We start from the raw sequence: 12,988 nt of genomic DNA on the forward strand, positions 1-12,988 counted from the left end.
GGTCAGGAACCCCCTGGACAGAGCCCCCAGAGACACTGGCTGTGATCTCTGCCCATGGAAAAGAGTTTTCAACCTTACAGGATGAATTACAAGCTCTGAGTGTTTGATATCAGTAATAATTGCGTGGCACGGGTGCAAAAGTAAAATTTTAGGATTCTAGATGAGGGGTCCAAAGGGGACAAGATGGAGGAAATTGGGAGTGCCCTGTCCTTTTTCTCCTTCTTCATGCCCTCCATGTCTCACTGTGGTGTTGGCATTTTTCTGTTGGTTCAGGCTGGGGACACACTGTCCAACGTAGGTGACAGATATTGGCACGTTCTTGTAAATCCAGCCCAGGGAGTTTCTGGTATTTAATGTTTGTAACATCCCCCTGAGGGCAGAGCCCCACACGCTGCCCTGCAGGACAGAGCTGGGCAGGGCAGCAGAACATGTGAGAGATCAACAGAATAAACAACCTGGAAACCAGCACAGACCAATTCTGGCTTCTGCTTTGGCAGTGGGGCTGGAAGACAGAGACTTTCTACAATCTCAGAATCATCAATACCACAGATTCCAACACTGAGGTATGTGGTTTTTTCACCTAAGCTCCTGAGAAGAGCAGGCTGTCAGAAGGCAGGACAGGCAGTGCAGTGACAGCTTCTTATTTAATGTAATTGCTACACCTCAGAAGAAAAATAAAAAATAAAAAGAAAAGCCTTATCATGAGCCAAGATGATTTTCCCTGAGGAAATCCTCGATGTTGGGTGTTTCCATTGAGCTGTGCCGAGGAGAGCCCTGCTCCCAGTGAGCCCCTGGGGCTGGGAAGGCACTTGGTGGGAAGGGAGGATGCTGGGGAGGAATGTGCCCACTTTGGGCACAGCCACATCTCTCCCTCATCTCCTGGGACACGGCAGGACTTTGTTCCTCCTGCAGCAGAGCCGGGCTGGAGATGCTCACACACAGCAGGAGTTTGCTCTGGCAGCCACAGCCAGGCAAGAGGGGCCAGCCAGACCCCCCAGCCCCCTCCTCCTGCCTGGAGCTCCTCTCACAAACCCACACAGGGCAGAGGTCAGGGCTCTGGGGAAGCTGAGGCACCTGGATCCATTGAAGAAGCACTTTGAGGCACTTTTGAGGAGCCTTTGCCAACTCTGGGAAGGGACCTGGAGCCATGCAACAACATCCCAGCAGTTTGAGTCAAACTTTTGGATGGGCAATGCCCCCACAGCCTTGCTGTGCTCCAGCCCCTCTTGTCTGCAGACTGTCAGCATTTCCAAGGGGAGGGATACCTGATGGAGACAATTCCTGGGCCCTTTGCTGGCACACAACAGCACTGTGAGCAATCACCTCAAGGTTAATTTGATAAGGTTCTCCAATAAGGTCTGGCAGAGCAGGAGTTCCTCTCCTCTGTGTTAAGCCCTTTTTTAACCCTCTGACAGGTCTCAACATCCATCACACTGCTGACCATAACGGGATCTGCTGCAGGACTTCAGGGCTGAGCTGCACAGAACCACGAGCAACAGAGAAAGAAACAAGAGCTGGACAAGTTTAGCAATTGTCAGCTCCAGCAGCAGCCTCAGAGTCCAAGCGTGCTCGTGCCAGAGCTGCCTGATCAGTACACGGTACTGGAGCCACAGCAGCACCTCTGGCTGCAAGCCTGACACATTTCAGAGTCTGGAGATGCCTTGGAGCTCTAAGAGGCACCACACAAGAGAAAAAAATGACAGCATTCTCTGTGCAGCACAACGGGACTATTTGCTTTCAAAAATCCCATGGTTTCTCCATTCCTGATCTTGGAAATGCCCAACCTCAAGGATTTCTTGAGGGAAAACCATCTTGGCTCATGATAAAGCTTTTTAAAATCTTTTTCTTCTGAGGTGTAGCAAATGCATGAAATTACAAGCTGTCACTGCAATGCCTGTCCTGCCTGCTCTTCTCCAGGTGCTTGGTGACCAGCCTGGATGGGCTGAGGGCAATCCCAGCCCTGCAGGCAGGAGCTGGGCAGCTGGGGGGACACAGCCTCCTTTACCTCCAGAGCAAGCTGAGCCACTGCTCCCGAGGGCCAGGGCTAATCGAGGCAGCCCCAAACAAAGCAGTCACTCTCTGCCAGCTGCAGCCTTGTCAGGGAGAAGTGCAGGACAAGGTCTGAATGGGATTATGCTGAGGAAAAAGAAATATCCAGAGCCATCCATGTCAGGATGCTGCCAGGGATGTGCCCAGGGAAGGGTCTGCCTTGCCTGCCCATGCCTTGCTGAAGGCCAGGAGGGTCTCCAGGGGTCTGCCAGGGCAGCTCTGCAGGCACACATCCCTTCTGATCTCCCACACAGGGCAAAGGGACGTGGCACCAGGGTGGCCAGGCAGCACCCAGCAATGATGGGCCTGTCCCCGTGGCACAGCCAGTGCCAGTGGTTCCTGGGCAGCTGTAACCATTGTGCATCACACTGACATTCCCACTGCCCAGCCCCAGGAGAAGGTCACAGGGAGGCAGCTGTAAAACACTGATCACCCCCAGCCCAGCCCTCACTCTTCAGCCAAGCCAGGAGCTCCCACCAGCCCATCTGCCTGGGGAAAGAATCCCCCTGTTAGCACTGGGAGGAGCCAGCTCCCTGGCTTCTCCCATTCCAGGCTATTCCAACCCCACACTTCCCTGTTATCCTGAGAGCCAGACTCCATCTCAGGGGTTTCTCATGCCTTAAGCTGCTGGAGAACACAATGGTCAGAGGCTGTGAAAGCCACCCCAACAGCACAGGCGTGTTCCTGTGAAGTGCAGTGAGCTGCAGAAGAGCTTTGTCATTAGTGACCCACATTTAAAGCTGAGCTCCAAAGCAGCAGAGCACAGAGCAGCAAAGCTGTGCTCCACGATCAGCCCTTTCCCAGGAAACATCCCCTCACTGGGGCAGGCAGCACAACCTCAGCCCTGGAACCAGCTCCTGGAATCTGCACGGTTCCAGAGGATTCTGGAGCCCAAAAGCAGCTCAGGGCTGGGAGGTGTGGCAGGGATTGAGGCCAGGACAAACCTGGGCTGAAAGCTGTGGGATCAGGGGAGGCTGGTACAGAGCAGCCCTGCAGAGCCAGGGTGAGGGACAGGCAGTGCTGGGTACATCCCTACCCAAGGGACAGCACAGACCTTACCCAGCCACCTCCAAGGATCTCTGAAAAAATCCTTGGAGCATGGGAACACAGACATTTTGCCCTGTGACCCCCTGGGAACACCCACCTTCATCACCCCCACTGCCACCCTTCTCAGGAGACCCTGCCCTGCACTGGTCAGGACACAGAAAACAACTCAAACCAGGCAGGAGAGGGAGAAGGAGGAGAACACGCTGCTCTGCAGCCCTGTGCAGACCCTGTTCATCCTGACCTCCCCACCAACCCACCTGCATCCTCAGCCTCTGCTCCTCAGCTGCCTGCAGGTCCAGGGGCCAGCAGAGAGATGCCAGGGCTGAGAATTAACCTGACTCCTTGTGGCTGGGTAACCCTTCCTCAGCCCCCTGCAGCCTCCCCCGGGGCTGGCAGGGCTCTGCTGCTGCACAACTCCATAGACACAGCTGCAGAAAGCTTGGGGTGCTCCCTCCCCTACTCAGCCTTCGTGGAAATGCACAAGATCTCAGCAGGAGCTGGGGAAATTACCTTCCTTTAGCATGCCAGGGCCTTGCCAGGCCAGCTGGGCAAGGGGAGAACAAGCTGCACTCTTCTCCTGCAGGCAGCAGAGCCCAGCAGTGAAGGAGTCAGCAGCCCATTTGTCCCTCAGATTTCCATTTCGTTTGCATTTTAAGTTTGGGGATTGCTGAACTCGACCCCTACAAAGGGCAGGGGATGCTCCAGGGCCAGATTCCTGCTCTGCAGGTCAGCCATGGAGAGAGAAGAGAGGCTCCCTGCTCAGCACATCAGCACATGAGGCATCACCAAGTGCTCGAGGAAGAGGGGAGGGTCAAGAAAAAAAACCAGAAACCCTCTGGCAGCATCCTGGCATGCTCAGCCTAGGAGGAAGCAGGCCATGCTTCTCCATGGATACTTGGACAAGGATATTAAAGAGGATCATCCCAGCAGCAGGCAGTGGTCCAAACTCACTGGTTTCAGGCATTTCAGAAGCCAGGACTTGCCTGCATGAGCTCCCAGAAATTATCCCAACAGCACAGAGCTCACTGCAGCACCAGAGGCTCTTCCTGCAAGATCCTCCATACCAAATGGCCCAGCAGCATTCCAGATGGCCAATCCAGCCAGGCTTCCATGCCTACCCCCTCCTGGGAGCCTGGAACACTTCCCGTGCCCACAGACAGGAAGATGGATCAACTGGAGATGGTGGCTCGGTACAACTTCTTCCTTGGCAAGCTCAGCAGGGCTGAGGAGGAGCCCCTCAGGAGGCTGCCACAAGATAAAACCAGAATATTTTGCAGTCATTTGTCAAAGCCTGCAGGAAACACTGAAGTTTTGGCAGTGCCTCTGGAGCCACACCAAACCCAGGACCTCACAGTCCTGTACAAACACACTGACCCCCAGCAGATCCCATCCCATGGGGGGGGGAAGGGGAGCAGCTCTGTTCCCCCATTTTCCAGCGTTCCTGCGGAAGCACGACAAGGTGAAGGCAGTGGATTGGCACTTTGGTGAACCTCCAGCTGATTTCCCTAAGGAACCATCAGGGAGACTCTCCTGAAGGTGTTGCTGGTGTAGGTGGCAAGAGCTGGAGTGGTCCATGAGCTGGAGAAGGGAGAGCTTCTCCACACCCAAACCACAGGAGGCTGCTCCCTCCTCTCAACCCAGCCCCAGCTGGAGGTAAAATGAGACAAAATTGGATGGGGCTGGAGGGCTCTGCCTCACAGCCCAGCTCGTCCTGGAGGAGCCAGTGTCCCAGGAAAACATCTCAGCCAACTCTGGAGGAATTGGTCACACCTCAGCAGAGCTGGGGTCCAGCCCCTCTGCAGCTCTGAGCAGCAGCCAGGGGGAGAAGGGGCAGGCACAGCCTGGAGCCGTTGCACCGCACAGATCATCCCTGCTGCTGCAGCCCTAAGCACGAGCGTGCAGGGCCTCATTTGCTTTGGCCTCACTGATTTCCCTCGGATGCACAGTCAGGTGCCTTGTCCAGGATGAGGACACCCCCATCCTTCCAGGAGAGACGAGAGGGAACCACGGAGACAGCAAAGGCACCGCGGGTAGCACGGCTGTGAGGAGAGGATGGCACTGCTGGCCCTGCCTGCTCCTTGCTGTCTTGGTTTGACAAGACAGGAGTCTGTGAAGGAAGGCAAAAGCCTCCTGTGAAATGGAAAAGGTAAACCCCCTCCCTCCGAATTACCACAATTTTAAAAAAGTCTCTCAGGCAAAGATATGGGAATGGGAATAGCAGTTCTTTATTAGGGAAAAAAAAAACTAAATAAAAAAACCCTAAAAAATGTAATTAGTACAAACAACACTAGTGCTGGAGTCAGAAACCTGACACCCTGAGGAGTCAGGGTGCTGGGAACAGTCCAGTTCAATGGTGGCTGCTCCTCCTGCAGTGGCAGACGAAATGCTGCTGGAGCAGGGATCTGCAGAAGGGTGGAGTTTCTCAGAGGTCTGGTGATGGAGTAGTTGGGCCTGGTCTTCCTCTGGGGATCCAGCAGAGAAGAAGCTGATCCTCTGGGAATCCAGCAAAGGGCTGCTCTGGTGTCCCAAAAGTGCTGATTTTATGCAGGTAGGAATGCTTGGCTCCTCCCTCTGGGCAGAGCATCTTACCATGGGCTGATGGAACTTTCCCAGTCATGCAGGGAGTCATTAATGGCCATCAACAGAAGATTCTCCCCGAGGGAGACATTGTTCTTGGGAGAGAGAAGAAACCTGCCCCACCTCCAACAGCTGGCAATAGAATCCATGCTGATCTTACCAGCCAGGACACATGCCCAGGACAGGACTGCCTGCAGCAGCAAAAGCTGAGCTGTCTGAGAATCAGCCCCTTCCTCAGCTCCTTGTTGGAATCTGTGGTATTGATGATTTTAAGATTGTAAAAAATCTTGGTTTTTTTGCTTTGTTGCTAAAGAAGAAGTTATAATTTGTTTGTGTTGGGTTTTAAGGTTGTTTATTTTTGTTTATCTCTAACATGTTCTGCTGCCCTGCCCAGCTCTGTCCTGCAGGGCAGCGTGTGGGGCTCTGCCCTCAGTGGGATGTCACAAACATTATATATTAGAAACTATGTGTGTTGTATTTATAATAATGTACTAATATTTATCATTTATGTTGAACAGTGTGTTTTTAATTTAAACTAATAGAAAAATGCCAACACTATAGTGAAACATGGAAGGCATGAAGAAGGAGAAAAAGGACAAGACACACCCAATTTTCTTTATTTTATTTTACTTTTGCACCCATGCCACACTTAATTATTACTGATATCAAACACTCAGAGCTGGTAATTCATGCTGTGAGATTGAAAACTCTTTTCCATGGACAGAGATCACAGCCAGTGTCTCTGGGGCTCTGTCCAGGGGGTTCCTGACCCCTGCCAGGGCAGCCAGAGGGAAGCTCTGGACTCGCACACCTTGTGTCCCATCAAAAAAGCTTTTCCATTCAAGAGAGAAGGGGAAATGGGGGAAATGGATTTGTAGACAATTCTCCAAGCCTGGCAGAAGGCTCACACAGTGTGTGTATCTGTATGCAAACCTTGAGATAAGAAATGCTGACTTTGAAATTCCATGGAATAGGACAGACATTGTTGGGAGAGAAATGGAGCTAGTACAAGTTTCAAAGGGCTGCCTTGCAAATAAGACCAGATACTTTGGAGAAATAGAACTGTGAAAATGCATTGTAGTGGGACCCACAAGGAGTAATTTTAGATTATTAGCTTGGAGGCATTTACAGCATGGTGTGGCTAAAGCTGATAGGCCAAGAAACACTTATAGTGTATTGTAATTAGGAAATAGTTGGCTCCTGATTATGATAATGTGAATTATAACATCTGTATTGTCTCACCCTTCTCATGAGACTGAAAATGGAATAAAAGTTTTTAAAACACCTCTCAGTTGCCCCATCTCTGGGTCAGAAAAGGGCTTGATCTGACATCCCTGGGAGGCAGGATCCACCCAGAGCCAGCCCTGGCTGCCACACTCAGGCTTTTGAAGCCTCTCAGATCCCAGCCTGGGAAGCAAACTGCAGCAATTTCCAGCCCTCGCTGCTGTGAGTGGCAATGCTTGGTAAATGAATTACATCTCGGAAATTAATAAGTGCTGCCTAATTGGCCTTTAGCATCTTAAATTCCTGAAAATCCTTGTAAGATGACACAAAAGGAAGAAGGGAAGATATCTACTTGGCTGGAGAGCCCTAATCCAGCCCCAGCAGTAGGCAGGACACCCAAGGATGTGCCTGTACATCCCAGGGTCAGACCTATTTTACTCCTGGCAGCAGAGCAGCAGTGCTGCAAATGGCTTTTAAATACCAAGCTAGAGCTTCCAAGGCAGAATATTAGAGATGAAGAGAGACCAAACCAGAGAGCAGCTGCCAAGCTGGGCCTTTGTGCCCGAGGCAGAGAACCCTCTGGCATTCAGCACTGGAGGAAGCTCAGCGTTCCTCTCCTCCTCCTCCTGACAGCTCTTCGGTGCATCCCACCATCACCATGGTGAGAGCTGGATGAGCTTTGGTTACCTGGGAGCACTGAGAGCCTCTGGTGCCGTGTGGGGAAATCCTTTTGCAGCCAAAATCCTGCACAGATTTCCAGCAGACGATTCCCCTGGCACCAGGCTGGCAGCTTCCTCCGGGCTGCCACCTCTGCCATGCCAAGTCTGCTCCACCCAGCCTCTGAGCAATCTGTGCCTGTCCAGATCTTCCCTTTCCTGCAGCACACATGCACTTGTGACTGAGGAGAGGCAGGTCAGAGCAACACTTCTGTGGGATGCTGATGGTTTTGCTTCCCTTCAGATTTCTCCCAGCTGCCTCCCAGACACCCCAGTGTTCCCACGGGGCTCCGTGTCCCAGCCTGTTGCTGGGAGAGAAGAGAACTGGGACAAGAGTGTTTTCCAGAGCTCCAGCTCCCTGGGTTGAGCCCTGAGGATCCCTCAGTGCCTGCTGATGGGCACACAGAGCAGGCACTGTCCCCCTCCCCACTCCTCACACAACCATCCTGAAGGCTGAAGCATGGATCCCCTTTCCTGCTGCCCACATCTTGAACACAGCCAGGTGAGCAGCAAACACAGCCCCTGACACTGAGCACTGGTTTTCCTGGGGGCCTGGCATGGGAAAACCTTAATGGATCTGACACAACTCCCAGCACAGAGCAGCTCCTCTGTTTGATGCAAAATTTAATTTGATTTCTCACTTGAATGGTTGAGACATCCTTGATGCACATCCTTCAGCTCCTTCCAGATAAATCTGCTGCATACAATTAGCACCAGGAGTCACCTGCATTTCACCAGCCTTCCCCTCCTCTCCAGCCTCCACCAGCACCTCCCATGGCTGAGAAAGGGTTTTCCGTGGCATTTGCCCTCCTCTAGCAAGGGGGAAGATGGGGTTAAACATCTTTATTCTGTCACTGTATTCAAGGAGAGCTGCTGGAGGGGGCAGAGGTCAAGGCAGGAGTTGCTGCATCTTTCCCAGCTCAGTCTCCAGCTGCAATTCCTGCAGGAGCATTCCCTGCTGCCCCAAGCCACTCTGCTCCTCCCCAAAAGCAGCAGCATTTCAGCAAGGCTTGGGACAGCTGTGCAGCCCCTGGAGAGCTGTGGGAACAGCTCTGGGAGCAGCGAGCAAACGCTGTGACTGCCAGGAAAATACGGGAAGTGCAGGTGGGAACGTGGTGTTCCTTTTTAATAGCATATAGAAGTCTGGAGGTTCTTCTGGCATCTGTTTTCAGGACACCCTGACACTTCAGCCTACCACCCCCAAAGCCTGGGGAGCACAGAGCTGCTGAGCCAGGGTCACTGCTGGGGCAGGAGGGAGACCCACAGCTTCCCAAAGAGAGAAAGGTGAGCAAGGAGAACAAAGCTGTCATGTACAACCACAGGGATGCACAGGCAAAGGTCTCACCTGAGACTGGAGAGCCCCCACAGCCTCTGGCTGTTTTCTGTCTGCTTCAAAACTCACTGGTGAGCCAGCTCGACTGAATCCATTCCCTTCCCAGAGCTCTGAAGCACAACAGTTGATTTAAAAACCTTACAGCAAACTGTTGGGGAGTGAAAAATGGATTTTCAGGCATTAAAGCACAGACCGAGGAGCAAACAGACACCTTTGATTGAGAAATCAATGCTGGGGTTTTACAGCACTTCACACTAAGCAGCAGCAGAGCCCAGCGTGTGCCTCTTCCCTGCAGGGCAGGGGGGGAGAAACCAGCAGAAAGCAGAGAAATTAAACAGCCTGATGCTTCCCGTGGCCTTACCAAAGCCAAATGTACCATCTTTTCAAAAGAGACCCTTCAGATCATCAACTGACGGGGAAAGGGTCCATGCCAGATCTTGCAGGGGCTTCACCTGGCTGCTCCCAAGGATGAGGGCTGCTCTCCTCACCCCCTGCTAACCAGGACCCTGATCCATGGCTGACATTCCTGCACATGGCAGGGGGTTGGAACTAAATGGCCTTTAAGGACCCTTCCTACCCCAGCCATTCTGTGATTACTCTGATCTCTTCCAGCCCAGGGATCACCCAGAGCAGCACACAGGAGCTCCTGCTGCTCTGTCAACCAGCCTTGGGTGCAAAAGAGAAAAACAAAAACAAAAAAACAAAAAAACAACAAAAAACAAACCCACAAAAAAAAAAAAAAAAAAAAAGAAAAAACCTGAAAAATATTAAAACAGACCCTAGGATTGATGAAGATGCCAGAGGGAAGGAACAAGTCACAAAGGGAAGAGGAGGAACAACCCCTGCACCCAACAGGGATGTCACAAGCGAGAGAGACAAGCTGACAAATTAAAACAGACCACAAGAATCCCTGATATGTTTTAAAGTCTTCTCTCGGCTTTCTTCTTCTCTTTTGTATGTTGAAAATTCATCTTCAATTGCAATCTCAATGCCCCCAGAGGGAAAAGCAGCCTGGCATAAGGCAGACTTCCCTCAAGGCAATGTGAGTCTGTATTACCAGAGCAAAAAGCTCTTCATCTCAAAATCATTCCCTTCCAGAGCACTTGACCCAAAAGGAAGTCTCTTTATTCCAGCAGAAGTCACTTTCTCTCCCACATTCCGTGGCCTCAGAAGGCAGCAGGGAGGCAGCTCCCTGCATTCCCCAGTGCCTGCTCAGAGCCTGGGGGTGCTGCCCTGTGCCCCTCCAGCACCCACAGCTGCCAGGGCCCTGCTGGGCAGGGACAGCCCCTCCCTCAGCACCACGATGGGGACAGACCCCAGGGCCAGGAGCTCGGGGCACCCCTGCTCCCAGAGAGCCTTGTCAGGCTCCACAAACCCCTTCTGCCCTGAGACAGGGACCAAGGGACACCTTCTCTGACTGCTTCCATCCCTCAGCAAGAGCAGGTGCAGCCACTGTTATTATTATTGTTCTTTTGTGTTATTATTGCTGCTCAGATGCTCCAAGCCAGAAGCGCTCCCTTTCCCAGCCAAGGCTGCATCCACAGCACCTGGGTGGTTCTGGACAGCTCAGACACAGCAGAGAGAAGCCAGGGGAGCTGCTGGTGCCCTGGGAGCTGTGGGGTGCCCTGGTGTGTGATCCATCAGTGATCCCACCTCCAGCAGTTCCCAGAGCCGGGAGGAAGCCCCAGTTCCTGAGGAAGCTGAAATGGAGGGGACAAGTGGCACCAGCAGGAGGGAGGGGAATGGCTGTTTGCCACGGGCAGCCAGGAGCTGGCACGGGTGAGAGAAGAGCTCCTGGCTCCCACAGCCACCTGAGGTCCAGGGACATTGCCAGCAGACAAGGATCTGTGCAGCAAGGCTGCCAGCCCAGCTTCACCCTGTGCCAGCCCTGCAGGACACCAAACCCCTGACACCTCCACGTGGGACACAGCTCAGACAGCAGCCCTGGGCTCAGAAAGCACAACCCAGCACAAGTCGCTGCCTCCACGCTGAGTTTTGCAATGAATTTGCACTGTAATGTCAGGAAGGACAGCAGGGCCCGTGGAATTACAGCACATTTCTGCCCCTCTGAGCTGAGAACCACCCGAATCCCAATGTGCTGGAAAAACCCAGGGACTGCTTGTGCAGAGCTCTGCAAATTCCATGTTTTTAAAGCAGCCCTTGGGGTTGTTTGAAGCTCCTGCTGGTGGGATCCCAGCAAGCAGCTCCTGAGCACGAGCTTTGCTTTCTCCTGAACACACACACAGGTCTGGGCTACTCACTGGGCTCAGCCATCCTGGAGGGAGCAGACTTATCAGGCAGGACTGGCAATAAAGATAACAGTGTTGGTGATGGCTCCTCCAGCTGAATTGCTCCCAGTGCACTGAGGGAGTGACATGCAGTGCAAGGTACCCACAGAGTTCTATAGAATAAACACAACCTGCTTCAGTTCACACAAACCAGCCCCACAGAAACATTAAAATTCAACAGCAGGGCCGTCAGCTGGTTCAGCTTGGGCTGATTTCTGCAGGCCTTTGGTAGCATTTTTAGGGCGGCTTTTTCTGAGGCTCTTTTCTCCAGCTGACAACTCCCTCAGCCCCTCTTTTTCTGAGCACCCCAAGGAAAGTGAAATCCTTGAAGGAAAATAATTTCCAAACCTCTCGGAGATAAAAAAAAAAAACAAAAAAAACCTCCTATTAGACTAATTTTTAGGATGCAGGGAGGAGAAAGCTTAAGCTAAACAAACTAGTGGAAAAAATTGATTTATTAAAGTAGTTGGATGCTATCGGGGAAGCAAGCAATTTCCTGCAAGCAGCAGAGCCCATTCTACTGGAACAGATCTGTCTCACCTTCCTGGCAGTGCTCCCTGTGCCTGCCCTGCTCCCAGAGCAGCTCCAGTGGTGTGATCCCCTTCAGTGACCCATTAGCAGCCACGGCACATTTGCCATTGTGTAAGTGGCAGCAGCAGCAAACATAACACCCTAAATAAATTTTCGGCGGCTGCAGAGTGCTGTAATGAATCACAGGGTGCTTTGCAGGCAGCAGGAGGCAGGGGAATGCACAAGGCTGTGGGAAAAAGGACATCAGGGCCCCCTTCTGCTGCCTGTCCCCACCCTGCCCTGCCAGAGGGGACGCAGAGGCCGGGCAGCAGCTGGAGCTGGAGTGGAGGTCAGGCTGTGTTTCACAGCTCCTCCCAGCTTGAGAGCTCCAAGTGGCTGTGTCCCCAGCCTGCTTGCTTTGGGCACATCCCTGATCAGCACTTGAACAGCCCTGGCTGTCAGTGCCTGCAGAGGTGTAAAGTTAATCCTGCTCCAAGCCCACTCCCTGCATCTCCCCCTTCCCACATCCCTGAGGATCAAGAGCTGCTGACACAGAGCAGGAGAAACGAGGAAGGAACAGCTTTAAACAGCCTGAGCTGGATCCCTCCAGCTCCTCCCTCAGCACACAACAGCCCTCAGCCCTCACAGAATCACCAGGTTGGAAGAGACCTTTCAAGATCATCGAGTCCAACCCAGCCCCAACACCTCGACTCAACCTGGCACCCAGTGCCACATCCAGGCTTTGTTAAACACACCCAGGGATGGGGACTCCACCTCCTCACCGGGCAGACCATTCCAGAACTTTATCTCTCTTTCTGTGAAAAACTTTTTCCTAAATCCAGCCTATATTTCCCTTGGCACAGCTGGAGGCGGTGTCCTCTGGTTCTGTCAGTGCTGTCTGGTGAAAGAGCCCAACCCCACCTAACAGAATTCACAGAATGACTGGGTTGGAAGAGACCTGCAAGGCCATCGAGTCCAACCCACCCTGTCCCTCCCTGCAGCCTCCTCCTGCAGTCCCGTGCAGGCTCCCATGGGATGCTGCTGGCTCCTGCTGCCCGCCCAGCAGCTGGGATTGCTGTAAAGCCTCCCCATCTCCTGAGAGCAGGACACAGCACGTGCTGCCCGCGTCCCAGGGGCATCAGCAGGAGCAAATGGAAGAGCTTGGCCCTGGAGAAACCTCACAAGAACCTCACACCACACCACCAGCCATCAGAAACCCTTGAACTCACCAGGCTGGCACAAAT

This window comes from Lonchura striata, chromosome 15 (assembly GCF_050655825.1).
Source record: "Lonchura striata isolate lonStrDom1 chromosome 15, ASM5065582v1, whole genome shotgun sequence".
Taxonomy (NCBI): Eukaryota; Metazoa; Chordata; class Aves; order Passeriformes; family Estrildidae; genus Lonchura; species Lonchura striata.